The following is a 13,039-nucleotide window of genomic DNA, read 5'->3' as shown; positions in this document are numbered from 1 at the left end:
TGAGTCCCCTCGCCTCTCACAACGCATGGCCTACTCAATATAAATAAAGCGGTTCTTTGCATGCACCCTATGATTGTGTCCATTTCTTTTCCCGCCCTAGACATGAAGCAACATAGCATTGACTTAAATCTCTAAAATCAAGTTATTGATCTCGATATCTTTATAACTTTTTTGAAAAAAAGCAATAAAGTCAATAATATCCTTATAACTTTCCACTTAAAAAAATATATAGAAAGTACAAATAATGATGTAGGAATGCACCGTACCCGTTGCAAATAAGATATTGCAGTATTAGCCTGTTTTGAAAAATGACGCCTCGTTGCAGCGGATCGTTGTAGAGACTTTTTATCAAGACGACAAGATCTACACATATCAAATCTTCAGCCAATTCGACCGAAATTTAATTTCCATAAAGTTTGTGCGGGGTCCTTTATGAGTAGCCTCCTTTTGATGAGCAAATGAAAATGCCGACATCTAACGATACAAGTATCTCAAGATACGTGATAGATCGAGGAAATTCTTAAAGAGTGATTTATATCACTCTCGAGATGAACGAATGAAAATGAACGTTTTATATGCTGAATGACAAAACAATCGAAAATTAAGACGCGACATACACGTACGAACATTGTCGACAAATCGTATCTAGAGTGTACAGTGAGTCACTCAGCGATCACACAGAACCAAAGCAGAGTACTCTCGAACAATGTTCGCTGGTAGCGTCTGTGGATTCTAAGCGGCAGGCTTAAGGGAACATCGCCCAGTGTCTTAGCCGCGTACGCCGGCGCGCGAGTAGGGACAGAAAAGCATCGTTTAGGTCTCTTTTGTCGAAAACAGTTTCGACCAGCGCAAGTCGTTCTGGCGCGACGCCAAGCGAAGCCGCTCGCTTTTCACCATCGGCGCGGCGGCGGCGGCAGCAAGCGCGCGCGCGAATGGAGAACGAGGGTGAGCCGCGCTTCCCTCACCCCTCGGAGAGCGGCGGGTTGTGGGGCTGAAATAAAATGAGGGAGTCGCGAGTCGGAGAAAATAGAAAGTTGCTACGGGGGGAGCGCGTAAACATATAAATCTCGTTGACCGAGCGACCAGCAGGTTAGCTGCAGTTAGAAGTTAACGCCGCTTCCACTCCCCTTTATTGCCTCCCCCGACCCCATCCTCTGGCTCCTTAACTCTTTCCTGTCTGTCCGGATCGCCCGTCGCCTCTTCGTGTGTTTCTTCATCTCGTTCGCAGGCGTTCTACAGCGTAGTTACAAACGTTCGACGTCGCAGCGGTGCCCGAATGAATAGTAAACAACCGTCATCGTCGGCTGGCGACTCGAATCCGGGTAACGGCGTCCTTTTTCCACGTCTGTTTAAAAACCGTGAAATTTACTTAGTCCAACGGTGTGTGTTGTTTCTAGTGATGCAACGATAATTCGATAATATCGAAATGTTGATATATTATAGTCTGACTTATAGGTGTGGGCAAGACAAATTGCAAATCGCAAAATATCGTTGAAATTAATATTGATATAACGATATATCGGAGAAAAAATATTACTGATAAATGATCGATATTGACCACTGATATTATCGGATTATTGTTGCATTCCTAGTTGTTTCCTTCGGATCTTTCAGATTCGCGAGGGATTATGATACGATCGCGAGAAGAGTTTAACGTACAGCAGAAATATAAAAAAACCGTAATACGGTTCTGATTCCTTCCAAAAATATATATAAACTTTTTTCGACACGTCATCGCGTTTATATAAATAATATCAGTAATATTCGCAAAAATTAAACATGTTAAAAATTTTCTACTTGTAAAATTTGTTTCCGCCGATTTTCTGAATTTGAATGTGGTGATAATCGCGAGGGGTGTACGATAAATAACTGTAAATGAAAAATATTCTCTCATGAAAAATAATCCCGTATATTTTACTCGGAGTGAAACAACGTTATTGAAAATAATTAGTCGTATCTTGTAAACATGATCATTATATAAAAAATCAGAATAACTGAATAATATGTACATTTTTCTCGGTTTTCTCCTCCCTCCGTGTTGCAGTTTTCATAATATAAAACGAATAAAATAAGAATATTTCGCTTTTTCTATATTTCATCTCCTATATTAACCGCATTGTTGTACATTACAATCACGCAATTTTGCATTTACAATATTTTCTTGGTAACTCGTTGATGGAGGAAAGTACAAAACGATGAAACATGTTGGATTAATCCTTTCACTGCTAGTGGCAAGTAGGGAAGTATACTTCTCACTTGTTTCTTTTAATTATTATTTTACAAAATTTGCAATTTGGGTAAACTAATTATGATTTTGGGATTTTCTGATGTATAAATACTTATTTTATATGTTCCTCAAGGTTTTTGCATTTAATTGTTAACTTGTAATTATTTATAACGTATTAAAATCGAAAAAAGCGATTTAAAAAATCGATTTCTCAAAAAATATTTGATATTAAATGCTGACAATTTTACCAGACATTCTCTATATGTCGTAGTACAATAAAAATGTTTTTTCAATATTTTATTGTTGTTTTCAATGTTTTATTGTTTCAATATTTATTTAGATTATTTTTAATAAATAAATTATTTCTTTACTGTGTCTATAAAATTTCCTTTTTCCGAATATATCAACTTCATTTTTCATATCTTTTATATTGTAGCTTAATTTTTCATTTTTCTAGCATTATCTTAATCTTCATAAACACGTGTTTGGAAAACATGGATTTAATGTTTATATATTCAGATTTGCATCAATTCACTAATAAATGTTGGCCACATTAGATCTGCCATATTAAATTTTTTTTAATCTGACTTCAGATTCGTAATCAGCAAAGACATAAACTTAACGCTTACTCATTGAGTTTTACATTAATTTACTACTGTGGTGGCCATATTGAGTCCGACATTTTGAATTTTTAAAATCTTACTTGAGATTTATAATCGGCGCCCTGAAAAATGTAGGAATGCAAAGCATCATAAAAATCAACTAAAAACAATTATAGTGACAGGATTAAAGGGACGCTGGATACAGACATAATGTTGTTTTCTTTTCTCTATTTAGTTATATAAAATTGCAAATGTGTACTTATTCAAAATGAAGATACAAATGTCAATGAATGGCGAGTACTTCATAACATATTCAAAACAAAAAAAATTCGTAAGTAGAAATTATTTTTTTTTTTATTTTTTATATAATATGGAATATACTCCGTTACTCATTGACATTTGTATTTTTGTAAAAGCATTTGCAATGTTATACAACCAAATAAGAAAACAGTACAAAATATGAAAATGCATCATGTCAGTATTCTCTTAAAGAGCATCTTCTTAAAGAGTTTATTCACCAGATATGCGTCCTTCAGGACACTTGTAAAAGACATACTTTACTCAGTGGCGCATTAAGAAAACTACTCATAAATTCATTAATTTTGTCGAACAAAGTTGCGCTATTATATTTATTTAACAAAACAATCAATAATAATTTGTAACTAATTTCATGATATTACCTTACCACGTTTCGCTCAACACAGTGCAGATTTGCGAGTAATTAATTATATTTTTAATCAATTATATCATGTTTAATTGACAATTAATATGACGATTAATATGAGAATGTTAAATTAACGGTTGATTTCAGTGAATTCGATTAAAAATCGTTCAATGGACGACTGATGTAAGCACAGGAAAAATTGAAGATAGTCTAATTAATAATTTAAATTAGCAAATTTAATTATAGGCCGTTTAATTAACGATTGACAAGAGCTAATTTAATCGATTTAATCGAAGATTGTTCGGCGACGATTGATATGACTAATGCCCCCCTTAGTACAGGTCCCGCTCAGCACTTCTCAATCATCGGTATCTTCCACGATGTGGATATTAAGCACAAAACTATTCGTAATCTTGAGTAATCGAGAGCTCTTCAATTAAATTGATTAAATTTGCTCATATCAATCGTCAGTAAAATAGCCTTTAATTAAATTTGCTAAGTTCAATTGAGTGACCTTTGATTTCCTTCGTATCAATCGTCAGTTGAATAGTTTTTGATTTCGTTGAAATCAATTATCGCCTAAACATTCTATGATTGGTTTTGTTCGAATCAATCATTAATTAGTTGAATTGGAACACAATTGTTGAAATCAATTGTTAAAAATTAACTGAAGACAAGTTTAATTTGTGTTTTTACAGCTCTGTCACTCAAAGTTACAACAATGCCATTCAAAGCCTATAAAATAGATGTTTCACACCTACAATCGATGTAATGAATACTGTTCTTTCTTTTCTATGCCGCGTTCCCTAACATGTAACATTTATAATGCTAAATTTTTTATCAAGAGTATCATTTTATCATGTACAAAGTTACATTGAAATAATTGTAATCTATATAGTGTCTATAATCTATACAGGGTGTTTTTTTTAACTTGAGACTGCTAAATATCTCGAAAAATAAGCATTATACGACAAAAATGTCCCAAATAAACCCTCAATAGTTTCGAGGGCGCAATTCAATCCCATAAAAATTATCCACCTCCCGCCCCCCCCTGGGGATGGGGCGGGGGGTAACTTTGAAATCTTAAATGGGAACCCCTACTTTTTATTGCAGATTCGGATTCTACATCCAAAAACACATAACTTTTGTCTGAACTTTTTTTTTCTATTTCTGATAGATGGCACTGCATTCGGCGAAAATTGGGTAACCTTTGTTTTCTTCAAAGGGAATCCCCTATAATGACGCTACGTCGAAGAAAAGTAACTTTTGTCGGAAACATGTTTTTTCGAATTATCGTAAATATCTACGATAATTTTTTATCCGTCCTTAGCTTTACCCAGGATTAATGACGTGGATATGATGATAACGATGTGAGTGGACCATTTGGAAATGACCACGTCGAAATGACGACTAAAACCTCTTGAATTTTTAACATCATCATTTGTATAACATTTGTAAAGGTCAAGGCCATTGGAGATTTTAACTTTTATTTTCATTTTTTAGTTAAAACGGATAAAAAATTATCGTAGATATTTACGATAATTCGAAAAACCATGTTTCCGACAAAAGTTACTTTTCTTCGACGTAGCGTCATTGTAGGGGATTCCCTTTGAAGAAAACGAAGGTTACCCAATTTTCGCCGAATGCAGCCATCTATCAGAAATAGAAAAAAAAAGTTCAGATAAAAGTTACGTGTTTTTTTGGATGTAGAATCCGAATCTGTAATAAAAAGTAGGGGTTCCCATTTAAGATTTCAAAGTTATCCCCCGCCCCACCCCCAGAAGGGGGCGGGAGGTGAATAATTTTTGTGGGATTAAATTGCGCCCTCGAAACTATTGAAGGTTTATTTGGGACATTTTTGTCGTACAATGCTTATTTTTCGAGATATTTAGCAGTCTCAAGTTAAAAAAAACACCCTGTATAGTGTCTTCTACAATAACTAAGTCTTCTACAATAAGGTTATATATATAAAATCGCGATGTTCAATATTAAACATTTTACGAACGGTACAGACAAATCTTATGAAACTTTAACTACGAATGTGTTTTGCTGCAATAAATACTATGTTAAATGTTTGTATAACTTCCAACATTTTGGTTTAGGTAAATAAAGTCCTTGACGAGAACATGTATTATACATTCACATCCGTACAACTCCACTTTCAATATTAAAGATGATCCGATCTATCCCGTTGTTGGTTCCTGTCATTTCCGGTCGACACGCGCGGCTCGATCGTCTTTCTCCGGAAGCACGCACAACGCGCGAGCGCGAGAGGTAACACTGGAAAAGAATCCCGGCACGCCGGTGCTCGTAAAGTGCAGGATGTAGGCGGGAAAGCCAGAATCACTCGCGGCGCGCGCCAAGAGATGCAAATAAGAGATTAAGGGTACGCTCTCGTGAATCTCGTTTTAAAGCGCGGAAGCGCTCTCGCGCGATCGACGAGTTTTGTTCTGCTGGAGATTGTTGTTTACGCATACGACAAGACGGCGACTCAGAACGCACGCTCCGTTATCCACACGCTCGTTTAGCCCAGGAAACGCCTGTAGTCTCCTCAGGACGCGGCGGGATTACGCTGTACGAATAATATCGTGCCGCGTCGGTAATTTTTAAATGCGCCTGTATTACGCGCGAAAGCGAATTTTAACTCGAGAATGAGACAAAATGGAATATAAACATATCCCTAACGGTATAATTTTTTAAATAATATTGGTTATAGCAACGGCTATGACTTTAGGCTTTTCAGTACCTTTCAGTTAAGTTTTCGTTTTGGTTCTCAAGAGGTCGTCACTTCTCTCCCACTTCGTGAATTCCCGCAAGTAGCAAATAAGTGGCAACAGCTCCGACTTATATTGATATATTCGTAACTTTAAAGTTTCAGTAGAGGAAACCCAGGACTATATAACCCTAGAGGTATGTTATTCGTGTGTTTTTTAGCATTTATCTTGAAAGAAATAATGGATACATACACAAAATCGTGAAATTGTTCTTTTAAAATATAAATACTTTTCTCTGAGTTTCATTAAAATTGGGATAATATTATAGTTAAGAAATAGAAAAAAACAGATTTAATAATAGTAAAGTAAATTTTCGAACCTTTCGAAATTTTATATTAATATTCCATAGTAACTGAATAAAATTAAGCAATGTGCTACTAACTAGAATGACATTTCTTACAACGATATACTGTTTCTAGTAAGTACAATTTTCGTTCATAAAATGATTTAAATAAAGAATATAGGCCGATGAGATATAGTTGGCCTATAATTAAAAACTGGGAAAAAGTCTGTAGAGAGCGGGAGTGACTATGCTCTACGCTACCAGAAAAATCTAGAATAAGATGGCTATGTTACTGCATTTTCGTATTTTGCTTATTGCAAAACAAAATATACGATTAACAGGATTGGCAGATATTACCCGAACAGAAATTGAATCTAGTAATTGTCTAGTAATGACACAGAAAAGTTGGATCTTACATCGCTATTAGCTAGGAATGTAACGCTCACTTCTCCTAGTGGCTGTATCAGAAAAATTATCTAGTAGCTAGATACAAAAAATAACTTGTAACTATAATTGGTATAAGTACTAAACAGTTCTGATATCCAATTTCTATTCAGGATTTACAGATGATTTTCTATCTCGTTACTGTATAATCTTTTTCATTTAGCCACTATCTATGTAATTGGTATAGTTACTAGATAGTCCTGACATTCAAAAGACTGAGTATGAGTATTTAACCAGTCACGAGCTAGTGACTGGCTAGAAAAGTCATTATCTAGTCATTACTATCTAGCTACTAGTCTTGAAATCTGCTCTACTAGATACATTTTTACTCGGGTTAATACATAGACAAAGGTTGTCTCTGTCATGTTTATACAGTCAATCATAACAATTAGTTACCTGCGAAGTTATAACTTTGAAATTCTAAAATATAGAGTATTTAACCCCTGTCTCCTCTATTTATGTGAATCTATTGTGATTACTTAGTTAATTTCTCTTAGTTAGTCTGTGATCATCACTAATCAAATTTTGTCTAGTTAAACATTCATCCAGTTTAGTTTTATTTCAAAAGAAGAAAAGGAAATTCCCAGAAAATATGAAAACTCAAGTTTGCACACCTGAGGATTGTAATGTTTTGCTCCTACGATAATTATAAAGCTGTGCATTTTAACCTATAGAATTGATATTCCGCTTAATATTAATTATTTGGACACAACGAAGACCTAAAGTTCAAATCTTGAATTGCTGAAAAGAAAAGAAATCCCATCTTGTGGCTAACGTCCCAGAAATCGAGAGTCCTCTTATTGCCGGATAAACAACTCACATCAAAAATTACACCGAGGGAAATCCTTTACATCTCGGACGGAAGCAACAACATCTCGTCAGTGGTACTGTTCGCAGATTTCGCGAGAAGTCGGCCTTTATCGACTTACCGGGATGACTTTTCAATCGCGAAAATAACTGGGAGATCAGGCCGCGTGCAGCACAGTGTACAGATCCTCTTACGTCATAGCGAATTCTCTCGTAAAGGACGAAGAAGGATGACGCACGGCGACGTAAACGCTCGCCTGCCTGCGGTAGAGCCGCTTGACTATAGACGTTATCCGTGCGGACCGTTTAAAGCTGCTATATAAAATACGTATTCATATTTCTTCCTCTTCCCGCCCCACGGCTCTACCTGTCCCGGCCGAGACCCCCACGCGGCCGCACCCCTGAGCGGAATACGAAACTCTATATAAATTCGCATAAACGGTTTTACTACTACCGAGTTAAAGGTTCGCTCAGCCCCCTCCCCTCATTTCGCCGTTTGCACACGAGCGTAACATCGTCCTTGTAAAACACCGATAACCTCTCGTCGCGACTCGACGACGCATCCATGCGGTTTCTGGAATAGCTACGTTTATTGTCTTTAGACGCGTAATTGCACCACCGGCGGTCGACGAGCGATAAATCGCACGGTGACGTTTCTTTTCTCCGACGCCGCGCCGCCTGTTTTCTCGTCTACTTTTTAACCCCGGCTATTGCGAATGTAACAAGCGGCGTTAGCGAATCTATAAAACACCATTAGAAGTGGAAACGTTAAACTGATTGAAGCTGATGAGACTGAACGGGGTGCTGCGATTATCCGAGCAGACTGGTCAGCGGGCTGCAAATTCACGCGCTATTTTTACGGTATTATCGTGCGACGTGATTAATATCACAATTTGTGCGAATTTACGCAATCAAACTCCTGTTTGAAACTATGGAGATGATATCGGAGCGATTAATATAATTTCAACAAAGCGAGAAAGCTGATACGTCATAGCAGTATCGGATATATGATCCGTTACGTTTTAATTATTGTAGAACTCATAATGAAAAAAAAGATTTATATATATGGGGAATTTTTTCTCAAGCGGACACCCGCTGTCCTGCAAGCATGCAAAATTGGTTTGGCGCAAAAAATTTGTTTGAGGTGTCAAAACTTGCGGAGAAATATGAACTTTTCAATGCCATATGGTACTTTGTGAAATTCCTAATGGTGGCTCCAATATGGCGACCACAATAAGTGAAAAGCGTCTGCTAGGCAGAAAATGTGTTTATTTTTTTATGTTTTAATTTGTTCCAAATTTTTAAAATGTTTTTAATTGTATTATTTTTTAATTTGTTTAATTCTTTAATTATTTATTTATTTTTTTGTTAATTTTGGTCGGAAATTTTTGTCTTTCAAAAAATAAATATTGTAAAGGAATGACACAAATAATCAAATTGTCTGTTGAACTTTAAAGAGACTTATCGACAAAATTTGGTCTTTTCCTACAAAGTTTATGTGATATTAGATAACGCTCAGAGATGCACAGAATTATAAATAGTTTTGCACAATGAAAGTTCATTCAGAAATAAATTTGAACATTATATTATATGCGACTAAAACAAAATTTATAAATATAAAATGAACAAATTACAAATAAGAAATTTTTAAATTGAGGTGTCGAACTGTTAGTCTACGTAAATATTTGTTTGATACAAAAATATAAATACGAAATTAACAAATTACATATAAAATATTTTAAAATTGAGATGTCGAACTGTCAGTCTACGTAAATATTTGTTTGATACAAAAATTCTGTAGTTTATATGTATCGGACATATGTTCGATACTCTACTCAGGAAAATGTCAAAGAACACTGCTGTACCTTTACGACTAAATTTGGAAGTTTGAAAATATAAAAAAGTTCAACAAAAACCAAAAATAAATATTTTGTCGAATTTTATAAATATCGGTGTTCACAGAGCCATTACGGTTCACGTTATGGTAGATTATGTCTTGGACTTCTACTCAAACGGTAACAGGCTTGAATAAAAGTGTTTCTCAAGGATTTCCGAAATTTCTCTTGCTGTTTTGCATTATAAAATAGTATGGTCATACTTATAAAATGTTTTCAATCCCAATTGACAAGTTTTTACAATGCAAGAAAGCATGAGAAAGTTAGGAGATCCTTGAGAAAGAAGTTTGATGAAGTTTCTCCAGCCCCAGAGATAATGAAAAATCATTGCTTCAAAGTATTAAAAAGAGGAGTGTTATTGATGCTCTTAATAGCTCGAAACATTTTTATTCAAACCTGCTAGCGTCTGCATAGAAATCCGAAACATAATCTACTATAACATGAACTATAATACCGATATTCATGAATACTCTGTGCTCTGTGCTCTGTGAATACCGATATTCATAAAATTCGACAAAATATTTATTTTTGGGTCTTTCGTATTGAATAGACAATTTGATTATTTGTGTCACTCCGTTGCAATATTTGTTTTCTGAAAGACAAAAATTTCTGACTACCAAAATTAACAAAAAAATAAATAAATAATTAAACAATTGAACAAATGAAAAAGTTAAACAATTAAAAACATTTAAAAAAGTTTAAAAAATTTGAAACAAATTTGAAACATTAAAAAATTAACACAATTTCTACCTAGGTTTTTTCTGATTGTGATCGTCATATTAGAGCCACCATTTTGAATTTCAAAAAGTGCCATACGACATTGGAAAGTTCATATTTTTCCGCGAAATTTGACATCTTAAACAAATTTTTTGCGCCAAACCAATTTTGGGGAGCATGGAGTCTCCGCTTGAAAAAGAATGCCCCATATATATGTGTGTGTGTGTGTGTGTGTGTGTGTGTGTGTGTGTGTGTGTGTGTGTGTGTGTGTGTGTGTGTGTGTGTGTGTGTGTGTGTGTGTGTGTGTGTGTGTGTGTGTGTGTGTGTGTGTGTGTGTGTGTATTATACAAGCATTAAAACCAAGTTAATGAAATTTTAATAAAAAATTGTCCCCCTTTTCTTTGATAATAGCATCATTGAATTAAACGCGCATACTAGGTCGTGTAATATGTCGGATTTTCCAGAAAGGAGTAAAAATTGTTTCTTGTTTTAATTTAAACAAACATTTTGTTTGTCAAAATAGACATCATCTAATTGTATGGGCTTTTGCCAACGCGATTCCAACAAAAAATTGCTCTTTCAAAGAAGTCCTGATTTTTGGAGAATACAAAGTTTATGAAAGTCTTTTTTTCAACCTCATCCACATTATTAATATTTTATTCTGTGTGTAATATTCCAAACTGCGGAGCAAGTAGTAATCCGTCGGCGAATGTAGGGGATGCGGTAGCATTTCGTAGAAATTTGCAAGAGAATTTGCAAGGATCTTTTGCAAGTTCATCTAAATTGTACGCGGTCTTGCATTGTCGTGAAAGAGTATTGACCCATGTTTGATTAATACAGGATCTATTGCGATAAACTTTCCATGCATTTCTTCAATTTCACGACAATATGAATAAATATTAACTATATGTCCATACTTCAAGAATGAAAAGTGAACGGCTCTTCTTACAGGCCATCACTCAACCCACTCTGTCACCATGATCTTTTGATTATGCAGAGATGACTTCGACTTGTGTCCTGGACATTCACCGCGATTAACTCATCAAAAATTGTATGAACTTAAAGTTAATATGAAAAAAACTCAGAACTTTCCAACACTCAACTGATCACTTGAGCAATCATCTTGTGAGTGATTAATCACATTTCATATTGCACGACCTAGTATACTCGAGTATATACTCCCTTAGGTGGAATTATATATTTCAATATTCAATGCCAAGAGAGGAATCCTCACGAAAATAGAATATTTCTCGGCATAGAATATGGTTTCACTAAGTACGCCATACAGGATTTAAGGATTTTCCCTGTTATTCGATATAATGGCACATTTTATAAGAAGTTGGAAAGAAGACTCGAAGGGCATGTTCCTTGTCATTAAGCGGTGGACGTCCTGTCCGTTGCCAGGATTATATGGCATCTCGGCAAATAAAGAGTCTCGGCAAAAAGATGGATAAACTTAGCGAATTTTCAAAACCGTTACTTCCGATTCGTATGTGGGTCATCCGAAAAGTAGGTTGGACGACGAGCCAATGTTTGGCGAGCCGTTAGCGATGGCAAATGGATATCAATATCGACAAGTTTCGTTAAATTTATTGATAAATTGTCCATATTCCGCGACTATTACTGATAGATCGACTGTTTCGTTAGTTGGGCTTGGAGTTTCTCGATAAAAAACAAGATGATACACGAGAATGCAAAAGTTGAGCGAAATGAAAGTCGATGAAAGGTTTTTGTAAAGCTAAATTTTCAATTTCGGTAAAAGTTTTTTTTAACAAAAATAAACTACTTTCAAAAACCTCAAAAACTCTAAAAGATATGAAATAATTTTGATTCAATATACCTATATATATCTACAATTCTATTTTAATATTTCAACAATGTTAGAAGTCGATGCAAAAACCTGATTTCATTACAATTATACAGCTCGCAACTCAGCTAGCATTCCAAAATGTCCTTTTTGAAAAAAATTTTACTAAAAATTTTGTAATTTACACATGTGTTACGTATATTATGGATTTTCAATAAAAATTCCCTTAAGAGAAAATTTTGGAATATAACCCTAATTTGTTCTTCCCGTATTGACTTCAAATATCATTAAAATATGAAAATAGGATTGTACATTGAAATATTGAATCAAAATTATTTTAAAACTTTTAGGCCTTTTGAGATGTTTTAAGATGATTTATTTTCGTTAAAACAATTTTTATTTCGTATTTTTCAAATATTTTCCAAATAATTTACTAAAAACGTATTTTCGAACTCAGTTAAAAATTGTTCTTTGAAAGCAACTAAAAATAAAAATTTTGTGTTTATGATGTTTTCGGATTATCAAGAAAGTAATGTAATTACTTCCAAAATAATGGAATTATATTATATACTTACCAAGTGTCATCCAGACAAACTCGAGTAATGACACTAATCTAAAAACCATTTATAGGTAATATATTAAACAAGCTACAAAAGAATTTCATTCCAATATCTATAATGATCTTTTGTTACAAGGAAACATATAAACAAACGTATATACAGAACAAATTGAGAACTTCCTAGTTTTGTGTTGTATATGTGTTGTGTGGAGTCAATTTTAAAAATACATATTTCCTTATGAAAATATATTTTATAAATA

This window comes from Odontomachus brunneus, unplaced genomic scaffold (genome assembly GCF_010583005.1).
Source record: "Odontomachus brunneus isolate Ranch 3 - 2012 unplaced genomic scaffold, Obru_v1 Obru_scaffold_014, whole genome shotgun sequence".
Classification (NCBI taxonomy): domain Eukaryota; kingdom Metazoa; phylum Arthropoda; class Insecta; order Hymenoptera; family Formicidae; genus Odontomachus; species Odontomachus brunneus.
The sequence above is the reverse complement of the archived record's forward strand: the minus strand, read 5'-3'. Positions refer to the sequence as shown.